This window comes from Camelus bactrianus, chromosome 2 (assembly GCF_048773025.1).
Source record: "Camelus bactrianus isolate YW-2024 breed Bactrian camel chromosome 2, ASM4877302v1, whole genome shotgun sequence".
Taxonomy (NCBI): domain Eukaryota; kingdom Metazoa; phylum Chordata; class Mammalia; order Artiodactyla; family Camelidae; genus Camelus; species Camelus bactrianus.
The window spans coordinates 107,620,710-107,633,409 of record NC_133540.1 but is presented as its reverse complement, the minus strand read 5'-3'; the positions used below and the strand labels follow the sequence as shown (position 1 = coordinate 107,633,409).

General features: G+C 41.4%; 1 protein-coding gene and 1 long non-coding RNA gene across 15 annotated transcripts in view; one reads left to right on the top strand and one right to left on the bottom strand.

The window, feature by feature from the left end:
* Window positions 1-715: 715 nt before the first annotated feature.
* LOC141574291 (uncharacterized) lies at window positions 716-4,647 on the bottom strand. The gene is made up of 2 exons (XR_012501200.1): window positions 4,214-4,647; window positions 716-930 (listed from the first exon to the last, which is right to left on the bottom strand). It is a non-coding gene; the product is annotated as an uncharacterized LOC141574291 (long non-coding RNA).
* Window positions 4,648-5,210: 563 nt separating this feature from the next.
* N4BP2 (NEDD4 binding protein 2) overlaps window positions 5,211-12,700 on the top strand; it is a 67,001-nt gene continuing 59,511 nt past the window's right edge. For 7 of the 14 annotated variants that reach the window (XM_074349013.1, XM_074348993.1, XM_074348982.1 and 4 more), the window contains exons 1-2: window positions 5,236-5,429; window positions 9,890-9,953. The gene's annotated coding sequence lies outside the window, so the exon portion shown is untranslated. Of the gene's footprint in view, window positions 5,430-8,366; window positions 8,397-9,889; window positions 9,954-12,700 lie in introns of all 14 variants that reach the window. The other 7 variants (XM_074349057.1, XM_074349055.1, XM_074349053.1 and 4 more) reach the window with 4 other exon arrangements.

The window sequence follows — 12,700 nt, the reverse complement described above, 5'->3', positions numbered from 1 at the left end:
TAGGTTTGGTCTTGGGGCTTTATATATACCGATGACACAAACAATGTAATTAACATAGCAAGGGTGGCAGTATATGCAGATAACCCTGCATAAACAAAACCCTGAGATGGGAACAGGTACTATGGTCACACATTGTTCATCTTTTTCTTAGGCATGGGTTCATAGCTGTAATCAGACCACTTATCCAAAATGTGCCTTGGAGGACTTCGTTTAAGGACAGTTGAAATATTCCTTATTTTTTAAAAAACAAGTATACAAGAGAAACAAAACACAAATGGCACACATAAACACTAGCATCCAAAGAAACAAATGAACTGGTTCACAAACCAGGTAAAAGTCCAACAACTATTTCCGCTCTCCAACAGGGTACCCCACTCAAATACAAAACAAATGGACTTATTCTGGAGAAAAAGCCCCGATTGGAGAGGAATAAAGTTTCCGACTATACACACCAGAGCGACTTACCCTACTTTAAGGAGCCCATTGGCTCCCAGATGTCAACTTCCTAGTTCCAACTGCCAAGCGCTGGGGCAGCCACTTCAGGGAATTTTGAAGGGAAAATCCTCAGGACAAGTGGTCCTGGCAGCTGCTGGGGCCTAACCCAAAATTCCCCAACTGGGGCTGGCTGGCCATGAGTAGCTTCGCCAACATTTGTTATCAAGTCCAAACTCGTACTGCTTGTTGCACGACAGGCCAAAAAATCGGAGACGAGGTGTTGGGGCAAGAAATAATGACTTTATTCAGACAGCCAGCAGACCAAGAAGATAGCAGACTAATATCCTGGAGAACCATCTTCCTCAAGTCAGAATTCAGGCTCGTTTTATACTAAGAAGAGGAGGGTGTGTGATTGGTTGTTGCCGACTTCTTGGTGTCCGAATCCTTTGTTCTTGCAGCTGTCCATGTGGGTCAGGTCATGGTGTCCCTGTAAACCTTCAACAAGACATATATTACTTTCTATTCTGCAACTTTTTATCTTCATGTGAATGGGAAAGTGTTATACCCTTAAAGGTCAGAGCCTTGAGATATTCTTTTATAAAAGCCATAAAACCAGCATGACTAACCACAAGAAACAAAGCACAGGGTTAGAGCCAAAGGAACAGATCTAATATGGAGTCATATCTGTTCTTCTTTGTTACAGTTGCTATCCTAATCACAAAAGGATTATCCCAGGCACAAGGAAGCTGTCCTTGCCATCCATTCTGTGGTTCTAGTTCTCTAGGTGTTTTTTTTTTGTTTGTTTGTTTGTTTTTTTATACTCTCTTTTGTCACTTCTATTTCTACCTTTGCATGTCAAGCTTGGAGAATGCATCATGTCTGCCCATTCGCTTATGGAGAAAGTGGGAAAAACAGATAAACTTCTCAAGAGTGGATCTAGGTCTGAGGTCTATTGGAAGTCCATTTCTGTAGGAGTGGCAGGATTTGGGGTTTTGTTGTTGCTGTCATTTGGTTTTTTAACAGATTGACTTTTCCCCTTTAATTCTCCCTTCCCCTTCCCCCAGCTTTATTGAGGTATAATTGACAAAACTGTACATAAAGTGCACAACATGATGATTTGATATAGGTATACATTGTGAAATGCTTGCTACGATGAACACATCCATCACTTCTCATAGTTATGTTACCTTTTGAGTGTTTGTGTGTGTGTGTGTGCGCTGAGAACACTTAAGAGCTATTCTCTTAGTAAATTTCAATTCTTAAAAGTTTATCTCCTCTCAGTAGATCTTCATCCTAGTATCTTCATCCTTCCCTCAGGATATTTGTTTCCTCCTCTTTTTTCTTAACAGCACTTACATGTCTGCCTTTTATAGATAAATAATTGCATAAAGAAAATTACTTTTTCTTTATGATTAAGTCCACTAATATCAGCAAGTAATAACTAACATCTGTTGAGCCCTTACTTATATATGCTTTCATTATTTCAATTAATCAGAAAGTAGATAAAAACGACTGTATTTGCGAGATGAGAAAACTGAGTTTTAGAGGGCTTAAAGTAATATTCCCAAGGCCATAGAGCTTGCAGCTCCTGTTAAGTGTGGTAAAGAAATATTTTATAAAGATAAGCCCATTGATATTACTAACTTTAGATAACAGGACTATTACCCACTATCTAGTTTCTACCAGACATAAAACTGAAAAACAGGAGTTCCAACATATGTTGGTCCTTATTTTCTTTTAATAAAGTTCTTACAAAGTGTTATTCTAAGTTTACTTGGGAATGAGAACAAGTATTTGTCAGCTATCATGTAAAAGAGGAAAAAAATCCTGAGACATTTTCTTTTGAAAAAAATGCTGTGCCATAGAGTAATGCTCATTCTTTCACTTATCACATGTCCAAGGGCTATTTATTTGTACAAGGTTCTGAGTTTGGCAGTGAGGAATACAAGGCAGAATGGAAAACAGAACCCATCTTCAAGGAATTGATGATCTACTAAGGGAGATTATAAATTTTTAAATAATCATAATTAAGCAGAATGCTCCAAGTCAAAAATCAAAGTATAGGAATGCAAAGGTGACATAGATTATGTGTGACTGGGAGGAAATCACTGATGTTTTTAAACATTAATATAAACAAGCATGTTTAGAATTTATTCATTAGACTAAAGATGCTTTAGACAAATATAAAAGATTTACTTAAAATGCAGTTATTTTATTTACAAAAATCCAAGATATTTTCCAAAATGTAAACTTTATTATTTCCTTAAAGGCCAGTCTTTCATCTAAAGAAATGCCAGAGTTCATCTTAAAGTGTTAAGAGGCAGCATTTTGTCATTCTTCAGATTTATCTGGCATTTTAGAGAATTAAATACTGTAACAACCAGTTGGAAGATTACAGAGAGCAGAGTGTGATCAGGAGTAGTACCTTGGTATTCAAGGTACATTGAAATACTCAAAAACTCAAAGTCTTAAATTTCTTCTTTTAAATTAAAAGATACACCATCTGGAATGAGAATGAGCATGATAAACAACCCATTTATCCAATGTTTAACCCAATGCTAATGTCTCAACCTTTAAAAGACGTGTACTTTTCCTATTGGCTTAGAGTTTAAACCAATAAGGAAGCAGAAACGCTTTATAAATATTCACAAAGAAAGCTGGCATTGTGACTGTTGAGTAAAGATTGCTTTGTTCTTCCTTTGAGTCTGAATTTCAGACTTTAAAGTACTGACTTTTTTTCTTTATTTGGTATAGTAAGCAAACTGTTTGTTTTTCTTTAAATACTCAGCCTGGATGATGTCTTGCTAGCATGGAATACATTTTCCAATGTTAAGAATACTTTATTTCTTATTGTCCAGATCTAAAATGTGATGAATCCTTAACAATGTTCAAAAAAAAAAAAAAATCAAGAATTTAAATGCCAGTTTTTATTAACATGGTGAACATATTTCATATGAACAAAATTAATTCTAACTTGCTAGATTTGTTTGAAGTTTATAATTACTAGTGTTCTTTCATTCATAAAGTGGCATATATCACTTATTAGTCTCTTTTAATAGCTGTTCAGGCAGAGGTAATGTTTGGTTCTCAGCAATAAGCTGTATCTTGAGATTCTAGGTACTTTGTTAAAACTTTCCTGTTTTGAAATTAATAAAAACATTAATAGAGGTGTCTGTATTGCAATTTCTTAACAGGGGCTCAAGGGATTTTAAAAAATACAAAAATAATACAAAAGGAAAACATCTCTTTTTTCCCTGTGTGGTTGGTTTCATTAGAAAATTTACCATCCATCCCCAGGAGTCTGCTTAAAGATTACTGGTTTCTTAAAAAAAACAAAACCAAAAAACTAGAATGTCTTCGTGAGTAAGTGTTTCAATTAGACTTAAATGAAGATAACAATTCACTTGCATTTCCCCCAAATTTCCACTCAGTTTAAAGCAATTACTATAGCAACACTGACAGTCTCTTCGACGCAAAGGAATACTTTGTCAGTTGGCTATTTCGTTTCGCTACGAAAAACACTGATGGTGGAATAAAAAGTAATTGCAAAGGGAGGGAAGCAGGGGGAAGAAAAAACCAGTAAGCATAAGCACCACCACCAGAAAGCAAGGGTGAAAAACTGGTGTACCTGAAAACACTGAACATTTCAAGCCAGAACATAGAAGAAACTAAGGATAGCAGAGTTTAAGAGGAAAAAAAAATGGAGCAGGCTTCGGGGGCAGTCTAATAATACAGTGATCCCAAAAGGGAAGAAAACATCTTTGCTTTTTCTTGGCACCTGAAACTGAAGCTCTAAGTCGGGCAAAGGTCAGCGCCTCCGGGTCTACGTTGCAAACATGCAATCGTTTTTGTGCCTCCGTCAGCGTGTTCAGACCACACGTTGGCAGCGCCGGTCGGGGCCAGGCAGTCTCGGTCGGGGCCGCAGCCGCCGCGGACCCCTTTGTTTTCCCGCTCCGAGGTGGCCGCGCCGAGTCCGTCGCCCGAGCGCGCGTAGGGGCAGCCGGCCGCGCGCCCGGAAACCCCCCGCGGGCAGCACAGCGCGCGCGGAGGCCGGGCTCGCGCGCCCGCCGCAGCCGCCTAGCACGCCCCGAGTCAACAGCCCAGTTAGGCCACGCCGAGGCCGCCCGGCTCGCCTGGCGGTCTCTTCCTACTCGCCGCCGGGACCCGCGCGCTGGCGGGCCCGCCCCCGCTCACGTTTCGTTCCCCGCCTCGACCAGCGAGTACGACCTTGTGTTTGTTTTGCATTTGGCGCTAGGGAGAGTCTGAAGAGGCTCAGACAAGGCTGTGGTTCACCGCTTATATCCTCAGCAATTTCGGGCCCCTTATTGCTACGTTCACCAGCTCAAAACAGCTCCCACCTTCCCCGAAAACCCAACACATTGAAAAGGGCTTGTTTCTGCATGTGACCCCCCGAAAAGGGAAGGGGGAAACACGTCAGGCTTTCGGGAGAGCTTTTTTTGGGGTGGGGGGTGAGTGAGTGGGAGGCCGGGTCCGCTGCGGCAGAACCGGCCAGGCCGAGACTTGCTCAGCGGAGAGAGCGGGAGAGGCGGGAGCGCCCGCGGCAGGGGTCGCCGGGGTCGGCTTCACGGGGCGGGCCGACGCGCCCTAGCGGAGCTCCGGAACGAACCAGAGGTCGCGGCAGGGAGCGGGCGGGGGTGGAGGGAGGTGGAGGAGGCGGAGGGCGGCGATCCACCTGGGCGACGTGGCAGCCATTCCCTACTCCCCGAGACCCCTCCCCATTCGGCCGCCCACCCGCCCTCTCGCGGCTGGCTGCTGCGAGGCTGCTCTTCCCAGGCCGGACGGAGAGCGGCAGTGTCTCCCCGCCGGCCGCTCGCCCCGCGTCTCCCCACCGCGGCCGTCGCTGCTCGCCAGCCCTGCGCCGCGTCGGAGAGCGCAGTGGCGGCGGCGGGAAAGGGCTGCGGACCCGCGGCGCCGCGTCGCACTCCTGACGACGCGGCCCCGGCCTCGACGCCGTCTGCCCACTCCTAGAACAGGTAAAGGCGGTAGGTGGGAGACGGGGCGGCGGGGCCGGGGTGAGGGTCCTGGAGGGAAGGGATCCTGGGGTCCCCGAGCAGGAGCGGAGAGCCTGAGGCAGTGGCGGGGGGCGCTGCGACCGAAACCCTAACCCCCGAACGTGGGGGGCCAGCGCGGGCCGTCTCCAGTCCGGCCCGTGAGCCCGGCCGCCCGGACGGAAGCGAAGAGAGGCGGGCCCTGGCGCGCCGCCCGAGGTCGGGCGAAGGCGGGGGCTGCGGCCGCTTCCCGGGCCTCCCAGTCCCTGGCGGGCCTCCAGGCCCCGGGCACACCCCTTTCGCCCCCCAGGGTTTCCCTGTCGGTTCCCGCCGGGTCTTGACCTCGCGCCCCTCCGAGCGCCTTCGGCCTCTCCCTGAAAAGCCTTCTTGGAACTTCGGGCCACCCTCCCGCGCACGTAGTCCTAGCATAGCCCTTTACTCACTTCTTCAGATCCAAACATAGCCACTCACTCCGCACGTTCCGATTTTGGGTGCTGCGGGGAGGCATTCCCTGTTCCTGCTATCTGTGCTGCTTTGATTCTAGTCCACACCCTTCTCCCCCATGGCAACTTTGATCCCCACTGGGACCCTCCTTGAGTCCTAGTGTGATCTGGACCGCTCCAAGATGTCTATTTGGAAATTTGTCTTTGATAGAGTGAGTCATCTGACCCGGGACAGTTTATTCCTTACGCTCTTTTGGTTAAAACGTGGTTTTGTTTGTTTTACCCTCTCTCAGAAAGAGAGCTAGAGTAATTAAAAAAAAAAGTGTAGATGCTAGATCAAGCTCACTGTTGGTTTAAAGAACCTTCCTTTCGGCAACAGTCTTTGCCGAACTAGAATCTGATATTTGTGGCACCGACAGGTTTGTACACATTCTCGCCATGCAGTGGTTGTAATGTCTCCATAGCACAGTTCTGACTCTGGCCAATCCAGCTTGATTGGCTGGTTTTTCTACTCAACGTCTTTAAGCCAATCAAAAAGCGCTGCTTGCCTGGAGACTGGTTAACTCAGAAAAGGTGGGGATTGGTTGAGCTCCGAGAGAGAATCTGGGGATGAACCTGGCTTCTCAGAAAACAATGACTGGTTTGCAGCTGCCTCTCTTCCTTTTTTTTTTTTTTTTTTTTTTTGCTATCTTTTCATCCCAACAACAGCAGCCATTTAGTTCTGTTTTTATTATTTCCATCGTTTTTCTCTCAGTTGCCCAGCTCTCTTTGTAACTAATTTTAATCCTCGTTCTTCAGTTTTCAATGAAAGACTTCTTAAATCTTTAAAGCAACGTAAACATCATGTGTTTTGTGTTTTGATAATCAGCGTGGTTCTATTTTCTTATATTGTCTGCTTTTAAAGGTCAGAAATTCAATCAACTTTTTGTTCCTGTGCCAGAGCCTTTATTGTTCAAGGGGTCTGCAGTGGTGGAGACAGTGAAAAGAATAGGAAGGAAATGGCTGCTTTCCTACAAGGATGCAACACTTAAGTTCATGAAAAAAGACTAACGTATAAAACAACACAACCCAGGACAAATCAGAGTGTAGTACTTACGACTGTCAATTTGTATACCTGTTGACTTTGGTTGCCTTGAAGGGGAGAGTAAAGAGGACCCAGTACTGGACTTTATAGAAGAAGTAAGCTCAAGTTATAGTAAAGGAATGTTTTTTCCTTATTAAAGTAGGCATAGCAGCTGTATAAAATAGAGGCTAGATAAATATTACCAGTGTTGGTACATGCTTTTTTAATACTATCTGAGGATTTTTCTTCTCTTAAAATCTCCCTTTTCTTCGTGATTATCCGTGGTTAGGCATGTCTTTTGATATGCAAAGCAGTAATCATTTATTAGACAAGGTGAATTTTGGAGAATAGCTACCATTTTTGCCTTCCTTCCATTCACCTTATATACAAGCTCACGTTTTAAGTCTTTGGAAGGATCTCAGTTTGTCAGGTCAAACATCAAATCTTATCAGATCACATTTTTAAATGCCTTTAGAAGTAGTTTTATTAGCAATTAAAGAAGAGACTGTAATTTTTTTGATATTTACCATGCCAGACAATGAGTAAGCCAGATGTTATTAGGACTATATCTGGACTTGACCTTTAATAATACTTCTTTTGTCTTTTACTGGATTTTTGTAGCTGTACCATTTGCTTTTATAATGTTACTTTCATAATATGCTCAGGTATTTAGTAGCGTGAATATCCCCTATGTTCCTTTAAAAAATTTTTTTTTATATATCCACTCTATTCATTAAATTTAAGAATTAGATTGGGAGACTGACATGAATAATATTTAGTTTTTCTATTCTAAAGCAAGCCATCTTTTTAAAAAAATTTCTTTTGTTTTTGAATTGAAATTGAAAAATTTCTTCTGCTTGTAGTGTCTTCACTGGTCTCCCTGTCCTCCTCCCCTTAAACTCTCTGATAACCTACTTCAAGATTTAGGTGGTATTTGTTGTAAAGTGTTCTTTTGTTCCTTTCCCCAGCAGAGATAATCACTTACTCATTGTATTAACTCTGAACATTTGATGTAGTATTTCCATTATATGCTTGTTGCTACATTGAGCTACCTCCTCCCTATGGTAACTGTGAGCTTCACTCAATTTTACTCACTTTTCCTCCTAACATTAGTCCCAAAGCTATAGGTATATAGGATAGTAAATAAATTTTGGCATGAATAAAGGGGATATTTTAGTTTAAAAAATATTTCTCGCAGTTACTATCTGTATGCTGATAATTCTCTTATCTCCCACGCAGGGCTTTTTCCTGATTACTGGGCTCATATACCATCTATCTTCATGACATGTTTATTTGTATGCTTCCACAGGCGTCTTAAATTGAGCAAATCCCAAACTGTAGTCATTATCAACCTTCCCTCTCTGAGCCTCAAACCAAAAATACAAACAAACTGCCTCTCTTCTGCTTTCTTTCTAGGGGAAGATTAAATGAGATAATGCATGTGTGGTAAGCATTCAGTAAATAGTAGGCACTGCTAATAATAATTTGGCAGGAACATGGGCTATTCCTTTTCTTCTCTTTTTCCTTTTGTATTCTGATTGATCACCGAGTCCTGTTGGATTCTTTCTCCTTAATCTCTCTTGAATCTGTGCCTTTTCTCTTCCCAAGGCTGTCATCCTCCTCCATGGTTAGCACCATCTCTCACCGGGATTGCTGCGGTAGCCTCCTAAGTGGTTATCCCTGCTTGCAGACTTGTCTTCCACTCCATTTTCCCCACTGTAGCCAGAGTAATTTCTGACACATTTGAACCTGTAACTCCTCTGCTAAAAACCTTGTTTTGTGGCTTTTCATTGCCTTCAGGATAAAATCTTAACTTCTTAATTTGGCTTTCGGGATCTTCATGATCTGGCTTCTGTTTACCTCTTCATCTTCTGTTACTTTTTTCCTTTGAATAACCATATTTAGTTGCTGCATTTCTCCCTTGAGATGCCAAGTTTGTGAAATCTAGGCCTGAGAACAGCTTTCCTCTGGAATGCCTTCCCTAGCTCCCTGCTTCCCTCCCCTTTGGTTTTGTTGACTCACACATTTCTCTCTATAGAGGTGGTACCTCTTCGGGGAAGCCAGCCCTCTTTTATATCCCAAGGCTGGGCTACTCGCATCTTCTACTTGTTTCCCACCCGCATCTTCTACTTGTTTCCCCAGTGCTCTGAATTCTCAGAATTCTCTTACCGTGTTGTTACTGCTTATTGTCATCTCACCATGTACTGCTTAGGGTGCAACAAAAAAGAGGCAGATAGACTGCGTAAAAAAAGGATGTGATTCGCATAGTGTGTATAAAAAGGGAATTAAATAGTAATTTGGGGGTATACCTAGTAGGGAAGAGAACGACGCCATGTCTTATAGATGAAAGTTTTCTAAATAGGAAAGGCTGAGTCAGTAGGTCCTTTTACAGCGTCAATGAAATATCTTTACAGATAATTTCCATCTTATTCAGTTGCTCTGGTTTTTAGTTAAGACTTTTTGGATTGCAAATAACAGAGAAACCGCCTAAAATAGGCTATGGAGGGAAAAGTTACTGGTTCAATTAGCATATGACAGAAATTGAGTGGACAGAGAACGCAATAAGGAGCTAAGGTGGGAACTTGCCCATAGGTAGATCCTTCATACACTTATCAGTACACAGTGGCCCCTTCTCCCCTACTGTGGATATGCTTCTTCACACAGTGGGACCTGGTTCCTGGCAGCATAGGCTTATCTACCTGGAGCCTCCAGATAGATTTGGTCACATGCCTCTGCCTTGACCAATTCCTGCAGCTTAGGGGATAAGGTGACTATGCCTGGTTCAGCCTAGATCATGTGATGTGCTCACTGATAAGGCCAGGGGTCTCTTAGAAATCAGACCCCTGTGGAGCTGGGGAGGAGAAAGAGTTCTGGGTAGATATGAAGAACAGCCAGTCTAATTCTTAAACACCCTTCTGATTATAAATTTGTTTTTCTAGGTATTTTATTTATGGGAAAGAGATGCCCTGTATTGTGGACGTGAGTATTCCAGGTACTGAAATGGTAAGTCCAATATTTTAAAGAACTAAAGTGACTTTATGGCTTGTGTTGGCATATAACAAATATTTAATAAGCTCTTGTTTGCTAAATAAAAAAAACATTATCTGTGAGATGCTTATAGACTAGTAATCTAAACAAGTAAATACAAAGGTGCTAAGATAGAGGTAAATCTAGGGTGCAGTGGGAGCTGTGTGTAAATCAGACTTTGGGACAGTAGAAAACTTTCCTGAAGGAAAGTTAATTGAGCCAAGAAATATGGGTTGGGTGGGATGGGGTAGAGGGACATGTGTGAGAATTTTTAAATATAGGAAGGAGAGGATGGAGCTTTTTGGTGAGTGGTAGTTGGTAGGAAAGAGGTGGTTGAGTAGGGGATGGTTTATGTACAATCAGTCATACAGGGGAATACAGAGTACCTAGTAGAGTATTTTGCATATAGTTTCTGAAGTTATAAAGATCCAGTAAACCTGTTTTATCAGGAGACCTAAAGTTGATAAATTCTTAACCACCCTTGATAAATATTTGTGTAGTTGTAATTAAATGTATGTTTCTCAGGATTTCTATTTGTAATTTTCTTTTCTGTTCTGTTTCTGACTCCACCTCTCTTGAGTGAACATTTTCTTTCCCTGCTAAACCACCTTCTCTTATATTTTTTTCTTTGTAGTTGAACCCCTTAGAGTTTTTTTTAATTGTGGTAAACATATAGCAAAACTTATCATCTTAACTATTTTTAAGTGAACAGAAAGTGGTGTTAATATGTGCATAGTTAATACAACAGGTCTCTAGAACTTTTTCATTTTGCAGAACTGAAGCTATACTACTGAACAATTCCTTTCTCCATCTCCCTATCTCTAGCTCCTGGCATCCATCATCTTACTAAGAGTTTGACTACTTTATTTTTTGTTGAGGTATAGTTGATGTACAATATTATTTATGTTTTAGGTGTACAACATAGTGATTCACAATTTTTAAAGTTTATACTCCATTTATAGTTAATATAAAATATTGGCTGTATTCCTTGGGTTGTACAATATATCCTTGTAGCTCATTTATTTTATACATAGTAGTTTGTACCTCTTAATTCCCTACCCCTGTCTTGTACTACCCCCCTTCTTCCCACTGGTAAACACCAGTTTGTTCTCTATATCAGTGAGTCTGTTTCTTCTTTGTTATATTCATTAGTTTGTTTTATTTTTTAGATTCCATATAAGTGATATCATACAGTATTTGTCTTTCTCTTTCTGACTTATTTCACTTGCTGTAATACCTTCTAAGTTCATCCATGTTGTTGCAAATGGCAAAATTTCATTCCTGTTTTTTTTTTTTTTAATGGAGGTACTGAGGATTGAACCCAGGACCTCATGCTTGCTAAGTATGCGTTCTACCACTGAACTGTATTCCCCCCTCCACACTTTCTTTTTTTTTATAAGGCTGAGTAGTATTCCATTGTATATATACCACATCTTCTTTATCCATCCATCTGTTGATGAACACTTAGATTGCTTCCATATCCTGGCTGTTGTAAATAGTGCTGCTATGTGAACATTGGGGTGCCTGTATCTTTTGGAATTAGTGTTTTCATTTTTTTTGTGTGTGTATATACCCGTGAGTGGAATTGCTGGGTCATATGGTAGTTTTAGTTTTTTTGTGAAACCTCCATACTGTTTTCACAGTGCCTGCACCAGTTTACATTCCCAAGGGTTCCCTTTTCTCCATATCCTTGCCAGTATTTGTTATTTGTGTCTTTTTGATGATAGCCATTCTGACAGGTGTGAGATGACAGCTCATTGTGGTTTTAATTTGCTCTGATGATTAATGATGTTGAGCATCTTTTCATGTGCCTGTTGGCCATCTGTATGGAGTTTGACTACCTTAGATACCTCTCACATAAGAAGCATCATACACTATTTGTCTTTTTGTGACTGGCTTATTTCGCTTAGCATAATGCCCTACAGGTTCATCCATATTATAGCATATGACAAGATTTTCTTCTTTTAAAGGCTGCATAATATTCCATTATGTAATATGTGTGTGTGTGTGTGTGTATGTGTACCCCACATTTTCTTTATCCAGTTTTCTATGGGTGAACATTTAGATTGCATGGACAGTTTGCTTCCACCTCTTGGCTATTGTGAATAATGCTGCATTGGACATGGGTGTGCAAATATCTCTTGGAGATCCTGTTTTCAGTCTTTTTGGATATATATCCAAAAGTGGGATTACTGGATCATATTCTATTTTTACTTTTTTGAGGAGTCTCCATATTGTTTTCCATAGTGTCTGCACCATTTTACATTCTCATCAACAGTACACAAGGGTTCCAATTTCTCTGCATCCTTAACAGCATTTGTTTTGCTTTGTTTTTGTTTTTGATAGTGACCATCCTAAGGGCTGTGACATCATATCTCATTATGGTTTTGGTCACTTCTCCCTGATGATTCATGATGTGGAGCATCTTTTCATATGCTTGTTGGCTATTTGCCTATTCAAGTCCTTTGTCCATTCTTAAAATCGAGTTGTGTTTTGTTGTTGAGTTGTAGGAATTCTTTTTTTTTTTTAATTTTTCAGTTTTTTGTTTGTCTTGTTTTACCACTTTAATTATTTTCTTAGGGGGGAGGTATTAGATTTATTTATTTTTATTTCATTATTACTATTATTTTTAATGGATGTACTAGAGATTGAACCCAGGACCTTGTGCATGCTAAGCATGTACTCTACCACTGAGCTATACACTCCCCACTAGGAGTTTTTTT